The 24,784-nt window shown below is 42.0% G+C and overlaps 1 non-coding gene across 1 annotated transcript; it reads right to left on the bottom strand.

The window, feature by feature from the left end:
- Nucleotides 1-1,330: 1,330 nt before the first annotated feature.
- LOC144774653 (small nucleolar RNA SNORA84) lies at nt 1,331-1,465 on the bottom strand. Its single transcript, XR_013600415.1, has one exon. It is a non-coding gene; the product is annotated as a small nucleolar RNA SNORA84 (small nucleolar RNA).
- Between the last annotated feature and the right edge of the window lie 23,319 nt (nt 1,466-24,784).

Below are 24,784 nucleotides of genomic sequence, written 5' to 3' on the forward strand. Positions count from 1 at the left end.
GTGTTCAACCTGTCAGTAGGACTGATCTAACAAAGAAGCAGGTAGAGCCTATCAACGCGCCACCATGAACTTGTGAAGGACTAACTGGGTTCTTCACTAGGTAAAATTAAGATGCTTGAACGTCTGATCAATCTTAGGACATGCATTTAAAAATTAAAAACCAGTGCTGAAATTAAACACTGAAGATTTAACACCAGCTCACTAACCACTCAAACCTGCAACAATTCATGGAACTTGAAATGAAAAACAAGCTCTACACTACACAACAGTAGTGCTATCCTTCTCTTGTCAGCAAAAAGATTCACATAGTACATCTATGCCATTATAGGTGCTTATCTGTGTGCTGCCAATAGAAACCACTGGGCACTTTCAGATGGATGACTCATAGAAAACAGGAAACTCACAACTGAGCAATATTGCACCAGAAAATAGACCCTAAACAGTAAGGCTGTGCCCAAAAAATAGTCAGTGCAGTTAACAGAATTCTGTTAGGCTACAAGACAGGGAAACAATCTGTGTGTGGGTGGTTGTCCATTAGAACCTAGGACAAGAACAGTCCACCGAGCAGATACCTGGACGAGAAACTGAAGATCCACCGGGGTTGCAGGAGCAAGACTGCCAACTAGGTCATACGGAACAGCAGAAGCAGGGGACCTAAGACCGACCCATGCAGGAACTTAATGTACACTGAACAGTAACAGTTCAGTCTAAAAGGTCCCAAGTCACCCCCGTAGCCCATCCCCAAAACACTTTTTTCAAGGAAACTGGTTCAAGCCTAGATCCAAATGGGGTTTTGGGAACAATCCACCCAATGGCTAGTTAGTGGGAAAATCACAATCAAAGCCATCTGTTACCAAAGCACAAAGAGGCCAGATTGGTGAACACTGCACTTCATAATTACCCAATAGAAACTGGGCAAAACTGGTTTCAGGTTAGCATGAAGTATCATTTGAGATCAATTCTAGTCTAATAACGGAGTGGCAGGGGAACCTTGGAGTGACCATTTCAAGAAAAGGGAAAGAATTAAACTTAAACCATGTTGAAATCTCGCCCAAGGAGAGTCATCACAGGAGGTCATTGCCCATGTCCAAGGCTCAGCACTGAGGCAGCACTGAGGCAGGTAGCAACCAACGGATGAGGCATAATTTCCTATAGCTCTGAAAGAATGACTAATGTGACATGGCTTAGTAGCTACAGGAGGCTTCATTGAAGGACGAGCAAATGAAAACCTACCGGCGTGTCAATTTGTGCCCCTACACCAGTGAGAATTCTCCAAGCTACATCAGCCACAAATACAAAAGCAGTCAATAAGAAATCAGGTTCACGAGAAAAGTGTAACTCTGACCGGGCTATGGAGGCTGCAGAATAACGACAGATACTATGCATAAAATCACAGCATTACTGTTGGCCCATTTTTTAAACCTGAAGTGCTGCACAAATAAACAGTCTTCAGAAACCACTGGGCACGAAGTTACCAATAACATTGCAAATTGAAATGATGTGTATATATAATAAAAACAGTAGGTCTTTAAACAAGACAGTAAAAGCAGCACATACTGAAGGGGAGTGGCCAGCATAAAGCGCCAGAGGGAAAGAGGGCACACCGTTGCAGGCAAGGTGTACGTACATAATATGAAGGGCAATATCCAGATAAAAGCTAGAATCTTTGGGTGCACAGCATGAGCATCTGCGCCCTTTGTACATCACTTTTAGTAAGGACATTGTCATCAGTGCTGCAAGTGAAGAGCAGGCGAATGGTGGCATGGAAATCCAAAAGGGGACAAAAACCACCTGATTCGAACCTTGCCAATAGTAAGCCAATGGGACAAATTTCTAGACAGTAAGTTCAGAAGTTAAGCTGTGGCACAATACCATTTTTACATTTCTGGAGGCCAAGACTAAAATGGTACAAAAGCACCCTATATGCTAAACCACAAATGTTGGCTATTAAATACACCTAACTAATGTGTTCTGAAAAAACAAGCCAGCCAAGGTCTAGACTAAAAAAGCATTGGCCACGCAGCCGTGAAAGTGATGCGGCCGCGAAAGTGAAAGTGATCGCAGGCTGTAAGGGTGGCCACTAGATGGCACCTGTGCTCGTAAGCGCGCGCCCGCGCGCATAACCGTAAGCTCTAGGCTGCCACAAGCAAAAGCGTGTGGTAGCATTTTCTGAAGCCCACTTACTAAAAGTCTCGCCAGAGCAGCACATGTGCTGGCTTAGAAGAGACCTAAAAAGGACAACTGCTCCACCACTGTGTTTGCCCAAGTTGATTTCAATGCTTGGATGAGCCAGTAGCAGAAGGGTGAGATTCACACATAATGGAGCGGCAACCATTTAGTTAGTTCTTCATAGGGTGGTGTAAGAACTAATGTCTCTGGCAACATGTGCAGTTGGGACATCATTTCCATGTTCCATTGTCACTAAACGTTCATATGTCTTGATGATAGCTGCAAAGATTGTGGCTTCCAAAACTACAAATGTATTCTCCTAAGAGACACCATGGGGAGTGCACTGAGAAGTGATAAGCTCAACTTGTCTCCCCACCATGTTTCCTCACAGGATTAGCCTAGCCAGTTTGTTATAGATTTTGAGATGCAGAAGCTGTTCCCAGGCAAGCTGCTCTTTAGCAGACTACTTTTGTAAATGAAGTCCAAAGTCTTGGGAAAGATAGGGGTCTATCAGTTTACATGAAATGTTTCTGAACGTGCTGAGAATAAACTTTGAAACACATGAGCAAAGTCCATGCTAAATGTATTTATGTAAACATGGAAGTTGCATGGAGGCTAAATGCTACCCTGTGAGGACAAGCCCACCCCTCTTGTACTATTCCTCCTCTGGTCCTATGCTGCTTCTAAGACTGCCTTGAAGGAATGCAAAAGGAATTCCAGCAGAGCACTCATGAAATTGACCTTGGACATTTGCACATAAGCAAAGATATCTGCAATGTAAAATAAGAAGAGCAGTCTCTCGGTTAACTCTATGAGTAGGGAAATGTTGGGGAATGCACTAGCACAGAATGGTAAAGGAATACTGCCAAATAGCCTGTAGCTGTACTTATGATGTGCATCTTCCCTCCAGCTCTTTGAACTCTTCCTTGGCTTGGATTTGCATAGAGCCTGATACCATTGTTTCCTCCTACATTTGGAACTGCTGCCCATTTCCCCTCATGAGGAAGAGGCAAGAGGGCTCTTCCGAAGCTCTGCTGGCCTGCTGCAGATAATATTGGTGTTGAAGTCCTCAGTCAGTTTAAGGAATATGTCTTTATACCTCTCATCAGTGGCTGGAGAATGGATGCTCAAGAAATCTACAGCTACCAGTGCTAGAATCTACCTGGTGCATGTACTCCATCTCTGCAATAACCTTTACTCTTTTCTTTTGGCTTGCTGCTTTTGTAGTGGTTCAGCATAAAGTTTGATAGCCTCTAATCAGAACAAGTACGATCTATTTTTTGGGACAGGTCTAGATCAAGATAAGATATGCAGATATCGAAAGAGAGATAGGTTTAATCAAAGAAGTAAGGAAAAAGGAAAACCTGTTAGACCTTTATTATGTGATTTAGTTTGGAGAATAACAGTTCAGAATACATAAGCAGTGACCAAACTAGGTTAAAAAGATTCATACACAAGAATCAGAGGAAAAAAGAAAAATCAAAGAATAGATGAACAAAGTGTGAACTCTAGAGAGAAACAAGGATCAAGAGAACATAAATCATGACCCACATATCTGGGCTAGGAGAGAGATCAATCATTGGAAATACCAATAGATCTGGCTTATGAATGAAAGTACCTTTTGTTACTGTTGGCTTTAAACACTTAATAAGTCACGATGTATACACATTGTCACTCATCTTTACTCTCATGCATCTATTCATCAATCCACTAACTCATCTAAGAAGAGACTCTAACAAGAATTATTACAGTGAAAATCTTTGCCGCATATGGTTTGTCAGAGGTAATAACCAATATTGAAATAATTTTTTACAAAAGTAATCAGACATTTCATGTAATAAAGTAACTATCTGTAGGCCTTGATACAGAGAAATAAGTGCCCACCCTTTAATGCCTGTTGATTTTAACATATGCTTTTCACAATCAACATGTCAAGCCTAATCTAATTATCATAAGCTTTCATAATAAACAGATCAGTCCTATGGCAAAAGATTTTTTTTTCCCATTGACCCAGTCTTGCCTGTAGTTGTTATCAATGGATTATCACCATAACCAACTGGTGCCTCCTATACTAAGCATATGCTTTCCCACAAAGCAATCATCAAACAAACAGTCATAATATTACATAACAAACAAAGCAAAATAATATCTTTCATAGAAAGACCTAATAAGGATTCTGACAATACAAATCTTCTATATCCATATTTTGTCATAGTGTGGTACTTTAAATTCTGGACTCATGTAATAAACTTTGTCATAGCATGACGATTTTTATATCAAAAGACCGAGAATAGCCAGTACACTATGTACAAGCATTTTCGTTAAGTTCCAGTAACAATTTCACCTCGAAATTGTCATTTTCGTTTTGAACCCTTGGCATCCATTTTGTGTACAGCAGCCATGTTGTGTGTTGCCCTTTACATAGGCTATAACACACAGCTAAATTTGATTCCAAAAAGCCACGTACACCTTGATTGACTTTCCCCTGACCTGAGCCTGTTGGAACCATTGCCCCAGGCCGGACCTGTTTGGTCAGTTCCTCTCCCAGTGGCCGAGCAAGATAGCATCAAGGCCCAACATGCCATAAACCTTTTCATCGCATACACACCCTGCCTATCTTACTTCCATCTGTCCCTGTTCCTGCCTCCACGAGCTATTTACGCCATGGGCTATGACCTTACTGTTTTGGGTTTAGCCGGCCTTGTCAGCTAAAGAATGTATTCATTATGTGGACATTGTTTATGGCCTGGACTTATCTTGAAAGTGGGTTTTGCATCTGTGTGCACGTTCTGGGAATGTATTTCAAATATGTGCCTAAGGCATAACAATCTGTATAAAAGGACTGTGCGGAGTCCATGAAGGCGGGCTATCTCATTCAGTCGCTTTTAGGCGTGGCTGGGCGACGTAGCCTCACAGTTGTATGTAATAAAGATGTCTTTTCATATTTCAGATTCTCTGTCAATTCCTTTGCTGCTTTTGAATGGACTACCTATTGGTAAGACCCCTGGGAAGGAGTCTGAGGATTTCTAGAACCACAGTTGACGCCAAACTCGTGGCTCAATCGTCCAGTGGCTATCTGAGGAGTAATTGTGTCAGAGGATGGAAAACTGCTGGGGAAGGCAAGACAGAAATCTACAAAAAAAAGGTACTCTGGGCACAGAGGTTCTGGGGGATTCTCTGTCTTTGCGGCTCAGTATGTTTTTTATTTTTTTCTGACTCAGAATCTCCAAAAGATGCCACTCTTGATTGAGAAACCCTTTCTTTTTGTGGCGTAAGTATTTTAAAAGAGACTGTTGGGCCGGTTGGGAATTGGCAGTTAGAATTTGGACAACTATCTGTTTGCTATAGCTTTGATAGATTTGTATAGGTTTGGATATGCGAATTGCAATTTGTGTAGGCGGATATGAAGAGACTTTTCTCCATCTGCTCCAGTTGAAGTATTTGTGGGTCGCGCCCATTACTTAGTTCTTTGGTATTGCGCTTAAGATTATTTGAACATTGCAATTTTCAATAACCAAGGGTCTTGTAAATTTACGAGTGTATCGATAGAGATAACCCCTTGAAGTTTAGAAGCTAGATTAGTGGGATATAGGATGCCTGATCTTAGCATTTTTGGAGATTTGTGTTGGCCAACTTTGGTATACGTTTGAATTTGCCGGTTTCCTTTAGGGAATATCTAAATAGGTTTAGATATACAAACATATTTCTTCCTTGGTGATTTTTGTATCCCCAGGGAATTAAAATATGACATAATGCAAAACAAGGATCCTTTGCTCTGGGCAATTTTACATGCAAAACGATTTTTGGTGTTCTGCCACCTAAAGCTAGTGTATTAAGTGTATTTTTGGTTTCCTGCACATACAGTGGTCTGTTGAGCTGTTTATGCAGTCTTTTTTTGAACACTATTGAGAAGTGTTTCTTGTAAATATGGTCACAGCTACACTGGTTGGGTTTTGAGTACAGTCTGGGCTGTCCTGTTTCCGTCCTATGTATTGACCTGTGGGTTCCATGTGTGTTTAAATGTGGTTTTTGCCGTTACTGTAACTTCTGTTGTGAATAGCGTTGGCGCGAATTTATGAAACAAAATGCCTAAAAGCGCTGTATTGTGTGTCCTGAATGTTTCAACACTTTCTGTCTCTGTTTGAAATGAGCTCATGTGTGTATTAAGAGGTTTTGATGTTTTTCAGTTTGTTGAGTGAAATGTTGGATTAATTAATATTAGGTCGAAATTTACATGAACAATGCAGCAGTTTACCATGCGACATGCTAAAATCGCTATATGTTGCTATTTAATTTATACATTAAGCAAAGCGCATATGTGCAAAAAGTTAAAGGACTGAAATTAGATAAAGTTAAAATTCGCATTTAAGAGGAATATGAAAGGCCTCAAAAATAAATTGTGTGTTTTATATAAAAACGAATTTATAACATTTTGGTACCTACATGCATTAGTATATGCACGCATACAAAACTGCCGTTACACGCTTAAAAAGGATAAAATTAGGAAAAACATTCAATGGATATAAATAAGGCCCCAAAAAGAAACAAGCATTAGAAATGCAATCGGGCTCGGATTTATTTGAGTTTGAGCTAATGGCATTGTAAATGCCAATGTATTGTTGCTATGTGTTATGGAGTGTGTTCATGTGGTGTGTACTGCCAGTGATCTCCTTGTGAGTGTGAGAATATTGCACCGTTACTGCCTGTGATGTCCTTCTTGTGAGTGTGAGAAGCTTGCACCTCTGCTGCCTGTGGTCTCCTTGTGAGTGTAAGAAGCTTGCACTGCTGCTGCCTGTGATGTCGTTCTTGTGAGTGGGAGAAGATTGCACCTCAGCTGCCTGTGGTCTCCTTGTGAGTGTAAGAAGCTTGCACAGCTGCTGCCTGTGATGTCCTACTCACTACTCTACTCTACTCACTACTCTGCACTCACTACTCACTACTCTACTCACTACTCTACTCACTACTCTACTCACTACTCTACTCACTACTCTGCACTCACTACTCTGCACTCACTACTCTGCACTCACTACTCTGCACTCACTACTCTGCACTCACTACTCTACTCACTACTCTACTCACTACTCTACTCACTACTCTACTCACTACTCTGCACTCACTACTCACTACTCTACTCACTACTCACTACTCTACTCACTACTCTACTCACTACTCTACTCACTACTCACTACTCTACTTTCTACTCACTACTCTACTCACTACTCTACTCACTACTCTGCACTCACTACTCACTACTCTGCACTCACTACTCTACTCACTACTCACTACTCTCCACTCACTACTATACTCACTACTCACTACTCTACCTTCTACTCACTACTCTACTCACTACTCTACTCACTACTCACTACTCTGCTCACTACTCTCCACTCACTACTCTCCACTCACTACTCTACTCACTACTCACTACTCTACTTTCTACTCACTACTCTACTCACTACTCACTTCTCTACTCACTACTCTGCATTCACTACTTTACTCACTACTCTACTCTACTCACCTCACTACTCTACTCACTACTCTACTCACTACTCACTACTCTGCACTCACTACTCACTACTCTACTCACTACTCACTACTCACTACTCTACTCACTACTCACTACTCTGCACTCACTACTCACTACTCTGCACTCACTACTCACTACTCTGCACTCACTACTCTACTCACTACTCTGCACTCACTACTTTTGATAAAAGTGCTAATTATGAGGCAGATTATGTGGCCAATGTGGCAAGTTCATAATTATGCTGTAAACCCTGCATCCAAAGTGACAGAATTGCATATTTTTCTGACCCTCGCAATTTTCTATTAATGCTAGCTGACCCGCATCTAGGCGCCACAATGATTGGCGCATATGAATCAAGAAACGGAAGTCATTTTAAGTGAGGGAGTCACAGCTCGAAAAACAACGTGTCTCGCAAGTTAGAAACGAAACCCGCACAGAAATGTACGCACAATATTGGAGCCGGCTTGCACTGATATATTGAAATTGCATTTATATAGCGCTTCCTATTTGGCAGCATTTTGAAACTCCTGTGCAAGCTGATTCAGATTGCACTGCGCCCTTAAAGCACCCCTAGCTCACAAGGCGCCATGCTACAATAGGTAAGCTGTTTTTTTTAGCTTTACATTTTGTCTTCTCTTCTTTCAAAGAATTCCTAGTGCTACGCGTTAACAACAATCTGTAGACATGTTTTTTACTACCTCAGACCTAAGTTCCTGTTACTCATTTTATGTCGTTGATACATTTCGAAAAGGATGCTGGTTTATTTGGAACGTTTGCAAGTTACAACTAATAGAACAATGCATTCAGAACTGTGTAGGCAGCTCAGGAGAATAGTGTACCTGCTGCAGAATTCCGTATGAAGATTCAAGCCTTCATGCTTCTGAGGTCGATAAAATCGAGTGTCCCTGATTTATAAACCAGCGCTTCTCCGTTGGACAGCGAGCGCTGGTAGTCACAAGGCAAAGACAACAGATTAATAAAATGAAAATCAGTATTTATTGTCAATAGCTGACTAATACCCCTTCGTGCATGAGTGTGGGTTAAATATGTGTACATTGAATTCGATACTAAGCCTCTGGGATGGGTGGGAACAAATCGACATGCTCGCCGAATGCAAGATTTATCCCCCTGACAGCTCCTCGGCACTGGAACAGTAAAACTCCAAATGAAAGAAGCAAGCTGCCGAAACCGCGATAAACCCATTCATCCCCTGAATAAATATGCTCGGACTTGCACCCACCCACAGGAGGCGCAAACAAACACCGAGGCCCTTAAAACCACTTTTAAAGCTGCACGACCTCCACCGCTTCCCGCCCGGTGCGCGTGCCAACTGTAACATGATGCCACGGCCATGTGTGTGTGTGTTTATGACTTTTTGTATGCAATGCCATGGTGAACGCGCTCGCACCATCTGGATTGCATTACACGGGCACTCTGACAGCTCCTGATTAAGATTAATCACTCGGCCGTGCTCGTTCGCGCACACACTATGCCACATCGGCCACGCGTAAATTACTTATAGCCTATCAGGTCAACGCTACAAAAAAAACAGCACAGCGAAGACGAATCACTAGGCAGATACCAGAAAACACTAAGGAATGTGCCTGGAAAGAGCCCTTTCTGAATTCCTTCTTCTTATCAACGCATAAGATCTCGGGAAGCTCCGCCTCCCCACTTCGTGGAGGCGGAGGCCCGAGCCCTAAAAAACGAAATTGTCTATTTTTACAAAAATAAATAAACAGCATTTTTCCTTAAGTTGCACTGTATTAGATGTTTACAGGCAAGCCTTTCAGCTGCAGTACATTTGATAGGAATGTTCATTCAGCCAGCACTTTTCCAGTTAAAGATGGGTGGAACTTTGCATAACCGTCCATTTAAATGAAAGTGGCGCAGAAATGTGACGCAGGAAAATGTCATGTTTAAAGTTAAGCTTTTGTGCTTCGGCGCATAAATGAATTCATCTAAAATGATAGGCAAGGGATGCAACTTACCTTTATATATGGAATTCTCATAAAAAGATAATTGGTTTCTTTGAAAGAAAAATTATTCAATATGAAAAAATTATCTAAAAAAAATATAAGTGCTTTTTAATATCGTTTTTTGATATTTATAAAGCTTAGTACTCATGCTATGACCCCATAGCATTAAAATTTGATTTAAGTTATGTGTTACTGAATAATTAGGTAATTTGCATGTTGGTTTTCGCTTGGCGCAGGCGTAAAACACTTTCTTTTAGGATTTACATGAGAGATGCCCAATGTTCAACTTCTGTCATGTGTAAAGGACATTCTGAGGATGATTAATATGTAAAGCAATCATAGGATATTAATTTTTAAGTTCCCTAAATTCCAAAGTCGAAAATGGGTAAATTAGACTATTTAAAGAGGCATTCTTGCCATTAGAGTAACTTTTACAGTGTCTCAGGCTTTAGTAAAGACATACATTTAGGTATCATACAAATTTGCCAGTTATTCTTATTTGGGCTCGCTATGCTGCCTCAGTGAGCCAATGTGACTGGTGCACGGGTTTTGTTTAATATCAGGATTGAAGGTTCTAGCTTTGGCAGGGCCTACTTGGACATTCATGTTTAGGGTTGATGAAATTAGTATCATTGCATAGGGTGGTAACAAGCAGTTGTTTTAAGCTGGTATGTTGTGTTGTTGTGCTCAGCAAATTCTTCACAGTGAATGTTTTAATAATCTACGCATAAATGAATTATAGCCACTAAAAGAAATCATTTATAAACATGTGTGAGGGTTAAAAAGAGTTGGACAGTTTTTGCCTTTGTCAGCTCGAGAGACGAATTGGAGGGTGGTCAAGGAATGCACAAAGTATGTCAGGCAGAGTTTGATCTGAAGGTCAGTGAGGTGGGGGTTTAGGAGTACGTGAAACCAGATGTTCTGCTGAGGGCCTTTCGGACCTCAGGGCATTCTGGCGCAGGGGATGTAGAGCGTCTGTGGATGAGTTCTGCTTTTTGAGAAGTTGGAATTAGTATCTTTTCGGAAGATGGTTAATTACAGTTGGTATTTTGTATGTTATGTGCAGTCAGCAGTATGTTGAAAAGAGATGGTTTTTATTATGACTTCTTTGCAAGGAAATGTTTGTGTGTTTTTTTCATGATTCTGCATTTTCCCCTTTATGAATCGTTCCTGCTGGTCGACACTGTAAGTTTTATTTGACAGTTCAATCTCCAGTGCTGGTGATGATCTGTCAAAAGGGTGGGAGTAAGTGAAAGTGTAAATTTTGAGATTAAATGAAAGTGTGCAATTTTGATTTTTGATTCTAAACCTGACAAATTAAGCAGGCCTGCATTGATGTGTTTTGGGCTGCATGAATACATGCGTCACTGCCTATGTTATTGTGATTTGTCCATGCCTTTTTGTGCTTGCTATACTGCATGTATATTTGATGGCTTGGTATATGTTGGTTGTGTTTTATGTTGCTACTTAAGAAATTATTACAAGTTTGCCTTTATTGCAAGGAGGCATGTATGACGATATGTGTCACTTTTACAATAATTGGGTAAAATTTGTATTGATACTAAATTTCACAGACATGATGTTTGCATGCTGTTGACACGAATAGACAACACCTCACCAGTGTATGTCAAAATTTGGCCATAATAGTATTGAAGTAAAATAAAAGAGATATACATGAGTCATGATATTGCCCTCTCCCTTATGGACCAGGTAATTCTAAATTTATGTATCCTTGATTGGACCTAAGGATGAAATTATAGATTTGTGGCTCTTGTTAAAGGTGACCTAAACTTTTCATTTTTTTCCCCTGCAGAAGGAACTGGACCATTAACTGATTGGGGATTTTAGTTGTGTCCTATTTCCATTTCCCTTTTTCATATTCCTTTCACCAGTCAGCCCATTTATTACTATGGGTGTATTGTTTATGCGCACACTTTTAGACTAGAGTGATGTATCAGGGATCCCCCATGTTATGTAAAATGTTTTTTTCAGACTGATTGTCGGGGTAGTGACAGGCTGGTTAACTGACCCAATGTTATAGTAAGACACGTTTTCCATCTCAATAGGAGATATCTTAAGTTTACCTTTTTAACATGACGAATTTTCAATGTCTATTTTAATTCCTCAGTTCTCTTTTATTCCTGCTGCTTTAATTTGTGGTGGGATCAGATGTGTTCTAATCATGCAAATAGCGGGACTCTCCAGTTCTGGTCTTGTTGTCTGCACATTTGATCATTAGCCTTTGTATTGCATAGTGCACTTAATGCACATTTTTAAAGGGATTTTTCTTCATGTCCTTGATAATCTGTATTTTGTCATTTCTTTATTTGAGATGTTCTAGATAAGGAATTTAGAACACCTAGGCTTAATCATTGAGGAATATATGTATTTGCACCATTAGACAATGCCACCATATGTAAAAACATCCATTTAGATAGAATTTTCATGTAGTTATTTACCCTTCGATGATGAAGGATATGCTCTCACACGAAAACCCAATTGAAAAGCCCAGATACACCGTTTGCCTACTGCCTTTATGTTTGAAATTGCTTTTTGAAAATGACAGTGCATTCTAGACCAACATTGTCCCATGGCGTGTGGCCACTACTTTGCAGATTGCAGGCCACTTGCTTTCAGTCCCCTTGTCAAAACCCATGAACTGTTTTTGTGCTTGATTTGAAGGAAACTAACAGTTGTCACATTTCCTATATCACTAGGTTCTGCGGGAATCTTCCAGAGTCAAAGGAAGAGTGATACCCTGCAGACCTGTGATCGAGACTAAGCACACTCTCCATCAGTGACAGATGAAAGACAGACTTCTTGGCTCTACAATTCCTGCAACCAGAAAGTAGTGTGACAGCAATCATCAGCGTGACAGCGATCATCAGCGTGCCCCCAATGGTACCTCCCAAGCAAGCCATTTGTTTCATCAGAAGGCGTTGTAAACAGAAAAGAAAAGAGGAGCTGGTTTCAAAGATGCGAAGGATCCCTGTTGTTGATGGCAGGGCTGTCATCCAGTTTGTTCAGTTTGTTCAACTGTCATGTGCTTGAAACTCTGACAGCGCGCGGTCCCCTGATCCCCTTGGCCTAAGTTTTTGGCCCTCCACACACCTCTTTTCCTTTGCTCCAGCGGAAAGGCAGTGCACCTGAGGATAAAAAGGCACTACATTCCGGTGCCCATGAGAGAGCAGCTTGAGCGTCCTCTGACACTCTGATGAGTGTTGGAGTCTGAAAGTGCTGCTGATCTTGCTGGGTTGTTCCTCAGTAGTGCTTGGATCTGCATGAAACGCTTTGTGCCCTTGATCAATGAAGGGCGCATCATCTGTAGTATCTGCCACGAAGAAGAGACACTGGTGCACTGCCTTGAGACATTGAGACTTTGTAATTGAGCTATGAGTGTTTGCCAGGAGGGCACTCCAATGGATACTGAGTCATGAAGAGCCTGAATGAAGAGGCCCAACGCGAAGAAGACACTGGAAGCGGATTTGATGGACAATAGAAGCCTACCAGCAGAGGCTTTGACGGACTCTGGGTGTCTTCTGTGAGCTTGTATAGAATTGGAGTTTGGAAACTAATTTTTGCAGCTTTGCTAGCATTATTTTAAAGTACTATTCTCTTGAGTAGAAGCAGAATAACGTCCATTTTCTGTGAAAGAGTATTCCCTTTTCACCTCAGAGCATTAATGAGAGTCACCACTGTTTCACTTGAACATATAATGAATTACAGAAATGCATAAGAAGACCTAAAATGTACTAGATAATTTTAGGATGTACGTTTGCTTAGGGTTGTGGAAAATTATGATTCATTTGTAATAGCGGTCACTACTTTGTTCTTATGTTCCTAATGACGTGTTTTCTAGTGTGTTTTAAGCAGGCATTGTCTTTTATGGGTGGGATTGTTTTTGCTGCCCAAATCACATCTGCACCCACCTCCCAAACCTATGTCTTTTCCTACTTCTACTTCTTTTCATCTTTCCAGATGTTACCCAAACACGGATAGTTAGGAGATCAGAGTTTACTGATAAATCCCTTTTGTACCGTTTTCATCAACACCAGTTAGTAGTTGAACATCACTTATTGTTGGGTGTGTGGTCTTGTACCACATACTACAGATAGAGGCATTCCCTATTTTTGTCCTGTCATATATGGCCTTTGTGCTACTGCGTGTGTAGGGAGACCTGTCCCGAGAGAGTCGCTAGGTAATAGGATTATGCTTCAGTAACATCTTGAGGATTTTTATAAAATATAGATCTGGACTCAGACTAGCGTGAGTATAGGTTATTGCCTATGTAAGGGCAAAAGGTGCGTCTGTGGTACTTTAAATTCTGGACTCATGTAATAAACTTTGTCATAGCATGACGATTTTTATATCAAAAGACCGAGAATAGCCAGTACACTATGTACAAGCATTTTCGTTATGTTCCAGTAACAATTTCACCTCGTTTTGAACCCTTGGCATCCATTTTGTGTACAGCAGCCATGTTGTGTGTTGCCCATAGGCTATAACACACAGCTAAATTCGATTCCAAAAAGCCACGTACACCTTGATTGACTTTCCCCTGACCTGAGCCTGTTGGAACCATTGCCCCAGGCCGGACCTGTTTGGTCAGTTCCTCTCCCAGTGGCCGAGCAAGATAGCATCAAGGCCCAACATGCCATAAACCTTTTCATCGCATACACACCCTGCCTATCTTACTTCCATCTGTCCCTGTTCCTGCCTCCACGAGCTATTTACGCCATGGGCTATGACCTTACTGTTTTGGGTTTAGCCGGCCTTGTCAGCTAAAGAATGTATTCATTATGTGGACATTGTTTATGGCCTGGACTTATCTTGAAAGTGGGTTTTGCATCTGTGTGCACGTTCTGGGAATGTATTTCAAATATGTGCCTAAGGCATAACAATCTGTATAAAAGGACTGTGCGGAGTCCATGAAGGCGGGCTATCTCATTTAGTCGCTTTTAGGCGTGGCTGGGGGACGTAGCCTCACAGTTGTATGTAATAAAGATGTCTTTTCATATTTCAGATTCTCTGTCAATTCCTTTGCTGCTTTTGAATGGACTACCTATTGGTAAGACCCCTGGGAGGAGTCTGAGGATTTCTAGAACCACAATAGATGGTAAACAGCACCAAAATTCTTGCCTACTAAGGTAATCTGTGAGATTCCATGTAATACAATACCTGTCTGTAGGCAACAGATTAATAAAAATCTACTCCTAAATGCTGATCTACTTCAACACATGATTTCACCTTCAATATTTATTTATTTGTGTATTTTATAATGCGCGCAGCTGCCCCGACGGGGCGTCCCGGCGCTGATAGATCTGGGAACAGGGGGCGCAGCAAGAAGGAAAAGTGGGTTATAAGCAGAAAAGATGGGTCTTGAGAGACTTACGAAATGCAGATTCTGTCTGACAGGCACGGAGGGTAATCGGGAGCTTATTCCAGCGCTGAGTAGCACAAACTTCAAAAGTTTTCCCTCCTGAACGGGTTCTTTTAGATCTGGGGGTGACAAGAAGAAGTTGGGAATTAGAGCGCAATGTCCTAGCATTGTGATACGGCCGTAGGCTGCTTTTCAAATGGGCTGGTCGTTTACCCTTCAAAGCTCTATAGGCCGGTGCAGGGAATAGTAGCTGGGGTTATCTATATTTTATCAAATATTCTTACGTAAAGTGGATTTATTTTACTTTAAATAAATCATGGCATTTTCAAACAATCATGACATCAAGCTATTGATGCCCGGCCTCTGACTAACAGGGTGAGGTTAGTAAAAACTCCAGTGTGGTGCAGTGATTAATGGATAATGCTCGCTTCTTTTAAAGTAGGGAGCCTATGGCAAGTTTGTATAATGTTGGGAAGCCAATTAATGCCACCAGGATGTGTCAAATAAAGCTATTAGCATTCACCCGCTAATCAAACCCAACACAGACAAACAGACTCAATATCAAGTTCTCAGGTTTCCCAGGTCCATGCATAGGTAGCTCAGCCACTATAGTAATTTTGTAGGCATTCTGGGATTTGTAGTGCTCCATAGTCCCTTATAAAATCAGCAGTACAAATACCAGAATGCAAACCTAGTAAAGAGCTGGATCAGCAGAATTCTGAGAGCCCTGAACAAGTTTGTGTCTGCTGGATGGCCCTTCTTCACCTTGTCATTCAACTTTGAATCCTGGCAGCATTGTGCTTGGTTAAGTCACTGGGTGCTGAGCTTTATTGTCCATAGCTCAGAACGAAAACTGCCCCCTGCAATTAGGATCCTGATCCAAAGGTGAAGGTCTTTGGAAGGGGAAATATGTAGCTACTAATGTGACATTGGACTGTGTGAAATAAACTATTGTATAATTTCAGAGGAACACACACGTCTGTGGATTCAGTACTTCTTTCGAGTGTGCATATGTAAATCTGTTGCTTGCATGCCATTGATCACATGCTTTGTGCACGTATTTTTAAGAACTTATTTTATTTGGTACTCGAAGCACCCTGTATTTTCCCCCAAACTCTCAGCATATAAGGTTGAAATAAAACAAGTTACTGGAACAACTTCCAGAAAAAGTGAAACATTTTGATAAATTGTCAAGAAGGCAAATGTCATCACTCACAGGCATTTGGACTGACATATTTCTTGGCATTTAAGATGCAGTTTCCTCTTCAACAGCAAGACTCTGTCTTCGGGCTACATGGGTCTGGAGAACAAGACTTTAATGATAAAATGCAGACGAAAAGACTAGCTTTTCTTGTCAGTGTCAGTAAATAAATAGCATTAATCTGTCTTCATTACTGCCGAGCATGGCATGCTACAAGGGTCGAACAGGTGGGAGGCTGAGTAATATGCTTTCCCATTAGCCATGTGCTAAGCATCAGGCTGATGCTCGAACTCAGAAATTATCTTTTTCAGAGAAGAAAAGGCAGCAGTCTTTAAAGCTGGGACTTCCTGTCTAAGAAACGTGACATCTCTATTTTTACTCATTGAATATACAGTGGTGCGTGCTCTAAAACAGAACACACCGCATGCTACAAAAGGGACATTTGTTTTACAATTTTAGCGAAACCGCACCATAAATGTAATCTATTTTTCATCATATTGCTAGGTGACAAAGGCAGATGTATCATAATATAATAAAATGTTGATCACGCCACTCAAAAATAACGTGGGGCATTGAACGCATGCACAAAGTTTCTAAGTATTTTTCAATTGCGTTTCAATTAGCCTAGGTACATTAACGCAAAATGGAAAATACAGAAACCATTTTAACTTAAATCATTATCTTCAAAATATCCCTTTTGTGGAAATATCTCCCCAAAAAACGTTGCAGTGCCCACAATTTATTAGTAAAACTTGTATTAATGTGCGTCTAATAAAAAATACTAGATACTGCAGCGCCCCATTTCCCCTAAATTAGTAAGCCTTCTTAGATGGCTCTTCTGCCACGAGGGAAGCTTAGGTACAAAGGACAGTGGGGCAGGAATGACAGAAGACAGCCGCCTCTTGGAATCAGACCAGGCCTTCAGCTCTCATGTGATGAGCTTACTGACAGCTGAGAGTGAATGTTCTTGACGCTGTTCTCATGTTTTGTTTGGCCGTGGGGTGCATGTTTGACATCCACAACGGTTGGTCGAGTATTCCTATTATTAATAGCATAACTACATTTATTAGTTCCTGTTATACCCCAAAGGACTCCACGAGTGGCGCTGCACTGTAGAACAGTTTGCTTCGTTGCAGGGAGAGCCGTTCTAGTATTTTCCTCAGGGAATCTTTTTTCTACTGGCTCTTCACTTAATGATAGTTTCTTGTTTTTCATAATGCTTTCTTATAGTATTCTTGCTTTCATGTTTGTGCCTCGTCTTCTACGGAGCAGAGAAGCAAAGATAAGTAGGGAAAATGAGTGCGGGAGACTGGAAGAAGAAACGAATATTAGTGGGAAAGGAGGAAGGAGGGCCATACCACCCTGAGAATGGTGGAGGCGCAGGAGGAGAGAGGTAAGTTGGATGGAGGAAACGCCTTCCCAAAAATTAGTATAAAGGAAGAAATAAGGGTTGAAAATGAAAGGGGGATAAAGGGAGGAGCCTGCTTGAATGAAGGGGGGGAGGTAGAACATAAATGGACAATGTTAAAGAGTTACATAAAATAAATTCAAGATAGAGTGTGAAAAAAACCAACCTAGAAGAAAGACTTCTTCACCAAAGTTCAAGTTCAAGTTCAGGAATTTGTATAGCGCACTACTCACCCAGAGGGTCTCAGGGCGCTTGGGGGAGGGGGTGCATTATTTATCGAATAGCCAGGTTTTAAGTTCCTTTCTGAAGGAAATGTGGTTCTGTGTAAGGCGGAGGTGAGTGGGGAGAGAATTCCAGGTCTTGGCCGCCAAGTAGGAGAAGGATCTTCCTCCCATGGTGGATCTGTGGATGCGCGGGACTGCGGCGAGGGCTTGATTGGAGGATCGTAGTTGGCGGGTGGGTGTGTAGAAGGACAGTCGTGTGTTGAGGCATTCGGGTCCTAATTTGTAAAGGGCCTTGTGTGCGTGGGTGAGGAGACGGAACGTTATTCTCTTGTTGACGGGAAGCCAGTGGAGGTCTTTCAGGTGACTGATAATGTGAGCTTGGCGAGGGATGTCCAATATGAGTCTGGCTGATGCGTTTTGGATGCGTTGGAGTTTTTTCTGTAATTTGGCTGTGATTCCGGCGTAGAGGGTATTTCCATAGTCCAGTCGGCTAGTGACCAGTGAGTGGGTGACAGTCTTTCTGGTTTCGGTGGGGATCCAACGAAAGATTTTCTTGAGCATACGAAGTACGTTGAAGCAAGAGGATGAGACGGCGTTGACTTGTCTGGTCATTGAGAGGGAGGAGTCTAGGATGAAGCCTAGGTTACGTGCATGGTTTGTGGGTATGGGTGCCGGGCCCAGGGCCGATGGCCACCATGAGTCGTCCCAGGCAGAGGGGGATGATCCTAGGATGAGGACTTCCGTTTTGTCTGAGTTAAGTTTTAGGCGGCTGTTTTTCATCCATTCGGCCATTTCTTTCATGCCTACGTGAAGATTGGTTTTGGCGGTGTTAGGGTCTTTGGTGAGGGAAAGGATCAGCTGGGTGTCGTCAGCATAGGAGATTATGTTAAGGTTGTGTTGTCGTGCGATGGATGCGAGGGGACTCATGTAAACGTTGAAGAGGGTGGGACTGAGTGATGATCCTTGTGGTACTCCACATATGACTTCGGTGGCCTCTGATTTGAATGGGGGGAGTCGGACTTTCTGGGTTCTCCCGGCGAGGAAGGAGATGATCCAGTCCAAGGCTTTTCCTTGTATGCCGATGTTGCAGAGGCATTGTATGAGGGTGCTATGGCAGACTGTGTCGAAGGCGGCGGAGAGGTCGAGTAGGATGAGGGCAAATGTTTCTCCGTTGTCCAGAAGCGTTCGGATGTCATCTGTTGCTGCGATGAGGGCGGTTTTGGTGCTGTGTTTGGCTCGGAAGCCGGACTGTGAGGTGTCGAGGGAGTTGTTGGACCAAGAAAGGCATAAACCAGGTTGCTTTGCCAGCCTGGTGAATACAGGTCTAGGGTACTAATTTGATATAATAGATGGGAAAAAAAGATTGATGAGAACGGTTTTCTTCAGGTTGCTTTTTCCTCAAAACCACACACAGCCGCTTTTCTTCCTTCGTAAGACTTTTTGTATCTACAACTTGCGCAGTTGATGAAAGTGACTAGACTAGGAAAACAAGCATTTACAATGCAACGGTCTCGCCTTTGCAAAAGTTAGAGCTATTGGCATTGTAAATGACAAAATTGTTATTTATGTGTTGGTTTTGAAAACAGATAAATAAATGGCATTGTCATTTACAATGCCAATAGCAAATTTGAGACCTATTGCATTTGCACCCACACACACACAGACACACACACACACACACACACAGAGACAGACACACACACACAGAGCTACATACACACAGAGCCACACACAGCCACACAGAGCCAGCCACACAGAGCCACACACACACACAGCCACACACACACACACACACACAGCCACACACACACACACACACACACACACAGAGCCACACACCCACATACAGAGCCACACACCCACATACAGAGCCACACACCCACACACAGAGCCACACACCCTTATCTCCTCACGTTTGTACCTTACACCAACCATGTGGTTGTATGAAGTGCTACTATTATTCTTAGCAAACTTATCGTAATGCCTAACTTCAATAATTTCCTCCACAGGGAAGGCCTATCCACTTTATCAAAAGGTGTAGAAAAATTTACAAATAAGCTATGGACTACCTGAGCTCTACTAATTACTAATTACATATTCATTATTAATACTTTGAAGGGTAGCAATATTGTCAATTACAGAATGTTTTTGACAAAACCCTGCTTGTTTCATAGGTATTACCCCCCTAGCTGTGGCCGAATCGTTCATATGTTCCAAAGTGCTGGCAGCGAATGTGGTCTTGGTCTAAATTAAATGTGAAGTTTATAAAACGTAAGGATATTTTAAGAGATGACCAAACAACGTTAAATTAAGACGTTCTAGGGAAAAGTGAAGAGCAGAAGGAGGACTACTCATGGACACGTAGATGTTTTAAATGTATTAAAATGACTCCGCCCTTTCTTTATAAAGGAAAGTGCTGTTTTACAAATGAAAAATGCAACTGCACACCACCATGAAAAAGATTATGGGGTAATCTGTAATGATGGGCAAGCTTTGCATGTAACAATACATTTAATTCTATTGAGACGAAGCAGCTGATCAAACGCCGCAACCATCCCAAACACCACAGTGCAGCTTCGTAGACTTTCAAGACGCTGCTTGGCATTGTATTGTTGGTCAGATGCTAGGTCTCTTGCAAACGCCGTTGCCATAAAAGGAAAGAGTCAGAAAGGCGGGGGCGCTGCAGGCCGATGAATCGGCAGTTTGCATCACACTCATTAGAAAATGAACAGTGTTGCATTTCGGAGTTATTCAAAGAGTTCTCATTTAGAGGTCCTGATAAAAATTACAACTAATTTTAGTTAAGATTCGACAATTTGCACTTTAGTGTAATCGAAAGGAAGCTCTATGGCAGCCGCTTTTTGAGGATGCGGGCCTCCTGTGCCAATAAAAAGCCAAATAGTCATAATCCCTCAAAAGTGTTAGCTGTGCAGAAGATATAGGTGGCGACTAGATCTTAACGAAAATAGCGTTACAAAACAGCAGTTGTAGAGATTCGTGGGCACTGCCACAGGCCGCACCACGCTCTGTGGAAGAGATAATTAGCCACTAGGATTAACCGTCACCTGCCCACCCGTGCGCAAACAAACACAAAGTAGTTACCATTCTGGCTGTGGACCGCCTCCTCGGAGGTGCGCTCACCTAGCACAGCCAGAGGTCCTTCCATACCCGCCACGTCCAGACAACGGAAATGAAGGGAAGGACCCGGTAGGTTGAGCAGAGCACGCGCCGCGGAAGGGTGGGGATGTTTCAGGAGGAAGTGACATAAACACCATAAGTCTTGCCCTACGGCCTATTGACGTAATAGAAACTAGGTTCTCTCGAAGGGTTAATCTTTCGCGACGACGAAAAAGTTACGTGACTAGGTTGTACCCCGCCCTGCGTCAGTGCTTCGTACTTTTTGAATTAAAGAAAGGATGCTTGAAACTCCGGGATTACCAAGTGGGTTCTACCTCTCCGGTAAATCATGCTTCCATGTATATGTTTGGTGAAAGGCAACTGTAAAATAAAATTCAATCTGAAATGTCTAAAATATGAACGGTGAAGCATGCTCTCTAGCCAGATCAAATATGGTTAAAAGGATTTGTTCGTAGATATATGAACATACCTCTCCACAGTTTCCAATTTTAAATCACCACACAGTCTTTCGTCCTTGCACAACTCGGCATGATGTGCCAGCTCAATGGCCTTTGCATCAGTCCTAATTGAGGGATTAACAACAAGCCCCGGACCACGCCATGAACACCACCATGTCCATGTTTCTCCGAGGTCCAGCAGAACTGCCTCGGAGAAACACCCCGTCATTTTCGGGTTCGGGGGCGTGTCTTTCTTTCTCTCCCCTTCCCATTGGCTGGAAGGTAAAATTCCAGCCAATGGGAAGAGGAGAGAAAAAAAGTAAAAAACCCCCCCCCGAATCCCAAAAAGACGGGGCTTGAACAGAGTGATGCCACTCTCCTCCAATGGATGGCCCCTGTTTAGGAAACAAGCCAATGGAGAAGAGGGGAGGGTTTAAGCCCCTTACTGAAAAACATAAGATCTCCCCTGCAAGACTGCGAAGCGCAGCCATCGCAGGCGAAGACCTTAAAAACGTCTGAAGCAAACTCTGAATAAACATAGTTTTCATGGACTGTGGAGTTTGCAAAATGTACCACGTTCTTGTGGAATTTGGACAACACTTTCATCATTAAAAACTGCACGAGCCGAAACAATTTCTCTACGGTCTTAAAGAAAAGCCAAAAAGATCCAGAATCTTTTATACATATATATATGCTGGGGAGAATAGCTCACGGATGGGATGCTCTTATAAAAGGAAGATGTGTGATTTTTATATAGTATGGAAAATCTTTATATTTTTACATAGAAATCTTTGAAAAAATCGAAGTAAAACATTTTGAGGGGAATACATTGCAAGACGTAGAGAGAATGGCTTCTGTTTTGAACTTGAAAGAGAAAAACAGATCGAGAATCTATGCCAGCTTATTTGCAGTGATAAAATGATCCCTCATTGTACAGTGTTTGCACGACCAAAAATCATAAAAAGCACTGCTTCTGTAACCTTAAATGCGGAATTATGTGCATAAAATATGTTTCTGCTTTAAGTCCACTTTTAAAAATGTGAAGTTAGCGTACGGTTTTGCGGGTGCCAATAGAAACACCTTTTTAGCGTTGTGTTCTGGTTATACCACATTTGGATGCAGTATTAGTAAGGACACAGCAAAAACATGTTTAACACTAGGGAATCTGTTCACCTCGCACTTAGCATTGCAAATCTTGGTTGATAGACATGGCTCAAAAGAACATTTTTTTATGAACAGTGATCTTTTTCAATTTATGATACTAAATTTAGTAAGGGTTTTTCAGCCAGATATTGCAGAGACATTGTGATGCCTTGAAATAATGAAACTATTACTGTACAAAGAGCTGCTTTAGCATGCTACGAAGAATCATACATTTTGCATGCCACAGTGCAGACAGCAATGGGAAGCAGCATGCTGGGTTCCAGTAGCTCCACCACCACATTAACCAGTTAAACACAACTTATGTTTACAATGTCTCCTCCATCTAATAGCATTGCTGCAACAACAGAAACTGCTACAGATCTGGCGGCTGAAGAGCCAACTGTTAGAAGGTTATGAACACAGATTTGAGATTGTCCTGGTGTAAAACATTAGTTGGACCTATCAGTATAGGCTTTTAAGTTTGCTGAGGTGAAAAGCATTGGATTTGTTGCACCGGTAATTTTTCTTGGTAATGATCTACTAGCAAGTCATAAAAAGTCATACAAATGTGTCATCGGTTTCTAGAGAGCAGAATGTTTTAATGCCATCCATACTACCTCCACTGTCCACACACAGTCAGATAAACACGAATACCAATTTCAACCCCAGTGACACAGTGTAGGACTTGTGGAGGAAGAAATTACAGTATCAATATATTTCATTGTACCTGAAGAAGATGGAACATCATTACTACAGGAAACCTAAATTACAGTTGCATGCTTTTTCAGATCAAAATGTGAACTTTCGTTTTTCCATACATGAACAAAACTTTTATGGAAGAAAGGCGCTCTTTCTTACACCCAAGAGTGAAGCCATGCCAAGAAAGTGTCCTTATTCAGGCCTCCATATTCCCTTGACCATATTCATAAAATTCCTTGAATCAGACGTGCTTTAGCTAATATTTGATTGTTTGGACTCCTCCAAAGACATTTGTCATCTTCAAAAAATAAAGAAATTAACGAAACCTCTTGCTCCATCCCTAACACAAGTTTTGGCCACTGCATTGTAAAGAATAAAACCCCCTGACCATATCTGCAGCTGTATCTAGCCAATCAATGTTTGTTTGTTTGCAAGGGCATAGCTTAGTCAGCGAGATTTGGGGGGTGGAAAGAGGTGAATCCCAAATTTTCCATTTAAAAAGCAGTGGGCTGCAGGGTGAAGGGATGAGATGTGAAGCCAAACCCCTGGCTCCCCTATACTTGTTTTACATTTCTGTGAGGTAAGGTTTTGTTGACTTTTCTCCTATTAGGTGTACACAGGCAAACTACAAGCCAGACTAACAATTATAAAGCAGAAGAACTAGAAGTGTATAATAGTTGTCAAAAAGAAATTGCATCTGATTACGAGTTTGGCTGTGTGGGAGCGGGAAGGCCATGCAACCGTCCCACTTCCACACTGCCAAACAGGGCTGTTGGACGCCCACCAGATTTCAAGTTTCCTTGCAGTCTGGTGGGCGGTCCTTTGGCGTTCCTATGGCGGTGCCTTTCAAAAATGATCTGCAATGGGAACTTCAAAGCCCGGTCCTTCACGGCATAGAATGTGAAGTCCATGCCGTGCAGAAAAGAGGGTGCATGCATACAGGGGGCACTGCCACCCTTTCCAATGCAGGCTCACTGCCGTGGTTTGGGTCGAAGTGAGTAAACTAGTAATATGCTTGGCGGTGCTGATCTCTGACGACAGCTGTGGTCCCATGGCAGTCCGACCGCCAAAGTTGTAATATGGCAGCCTTTCTGTCGGTGCGCACCACCAGCAGTGTGCCATCCTGGGTGTGGCAGTCCCTGGACTGCCAAACTTGGAATCAGGGCCATTGTGCTAGACAGTATCACAGGATTATTACTCCAATAGAAGAAAAAAGTGGAGGAATGAGAGGGAATGAGAACATGAGAGAAATTGATATGGGAGATGTTGTTGAGATGATGAGGGCAGAGAAAAGAAGAAGGAATGACTACACTATTTCTTCATACACCATACCTGGTAAAACATAGCAGGAATTATGCAGTTACCTATTACATACATGTGGAAATCCCTTCAATTGTTTTCTCTAGGCAACAGTGCATGGGTCCCTTAATCAAGATGGAGCGTTCAAGATACAGGTCTGGTGCTCCTCAGTGTTATCCT

This window comes from Lissotriton helveticus, chromosome 8 (genome assembly GCF_964261635.1).
Source record: "Lissotriton helveticus chromosome 8, aLisHel1.1, whole genome shotgun sequence".
NCBI lineage: Eukaryota > Metazoa > Chordata > Amphibia > Caudata > Salamandridae > Lissotriton > Lissotriton helveticus.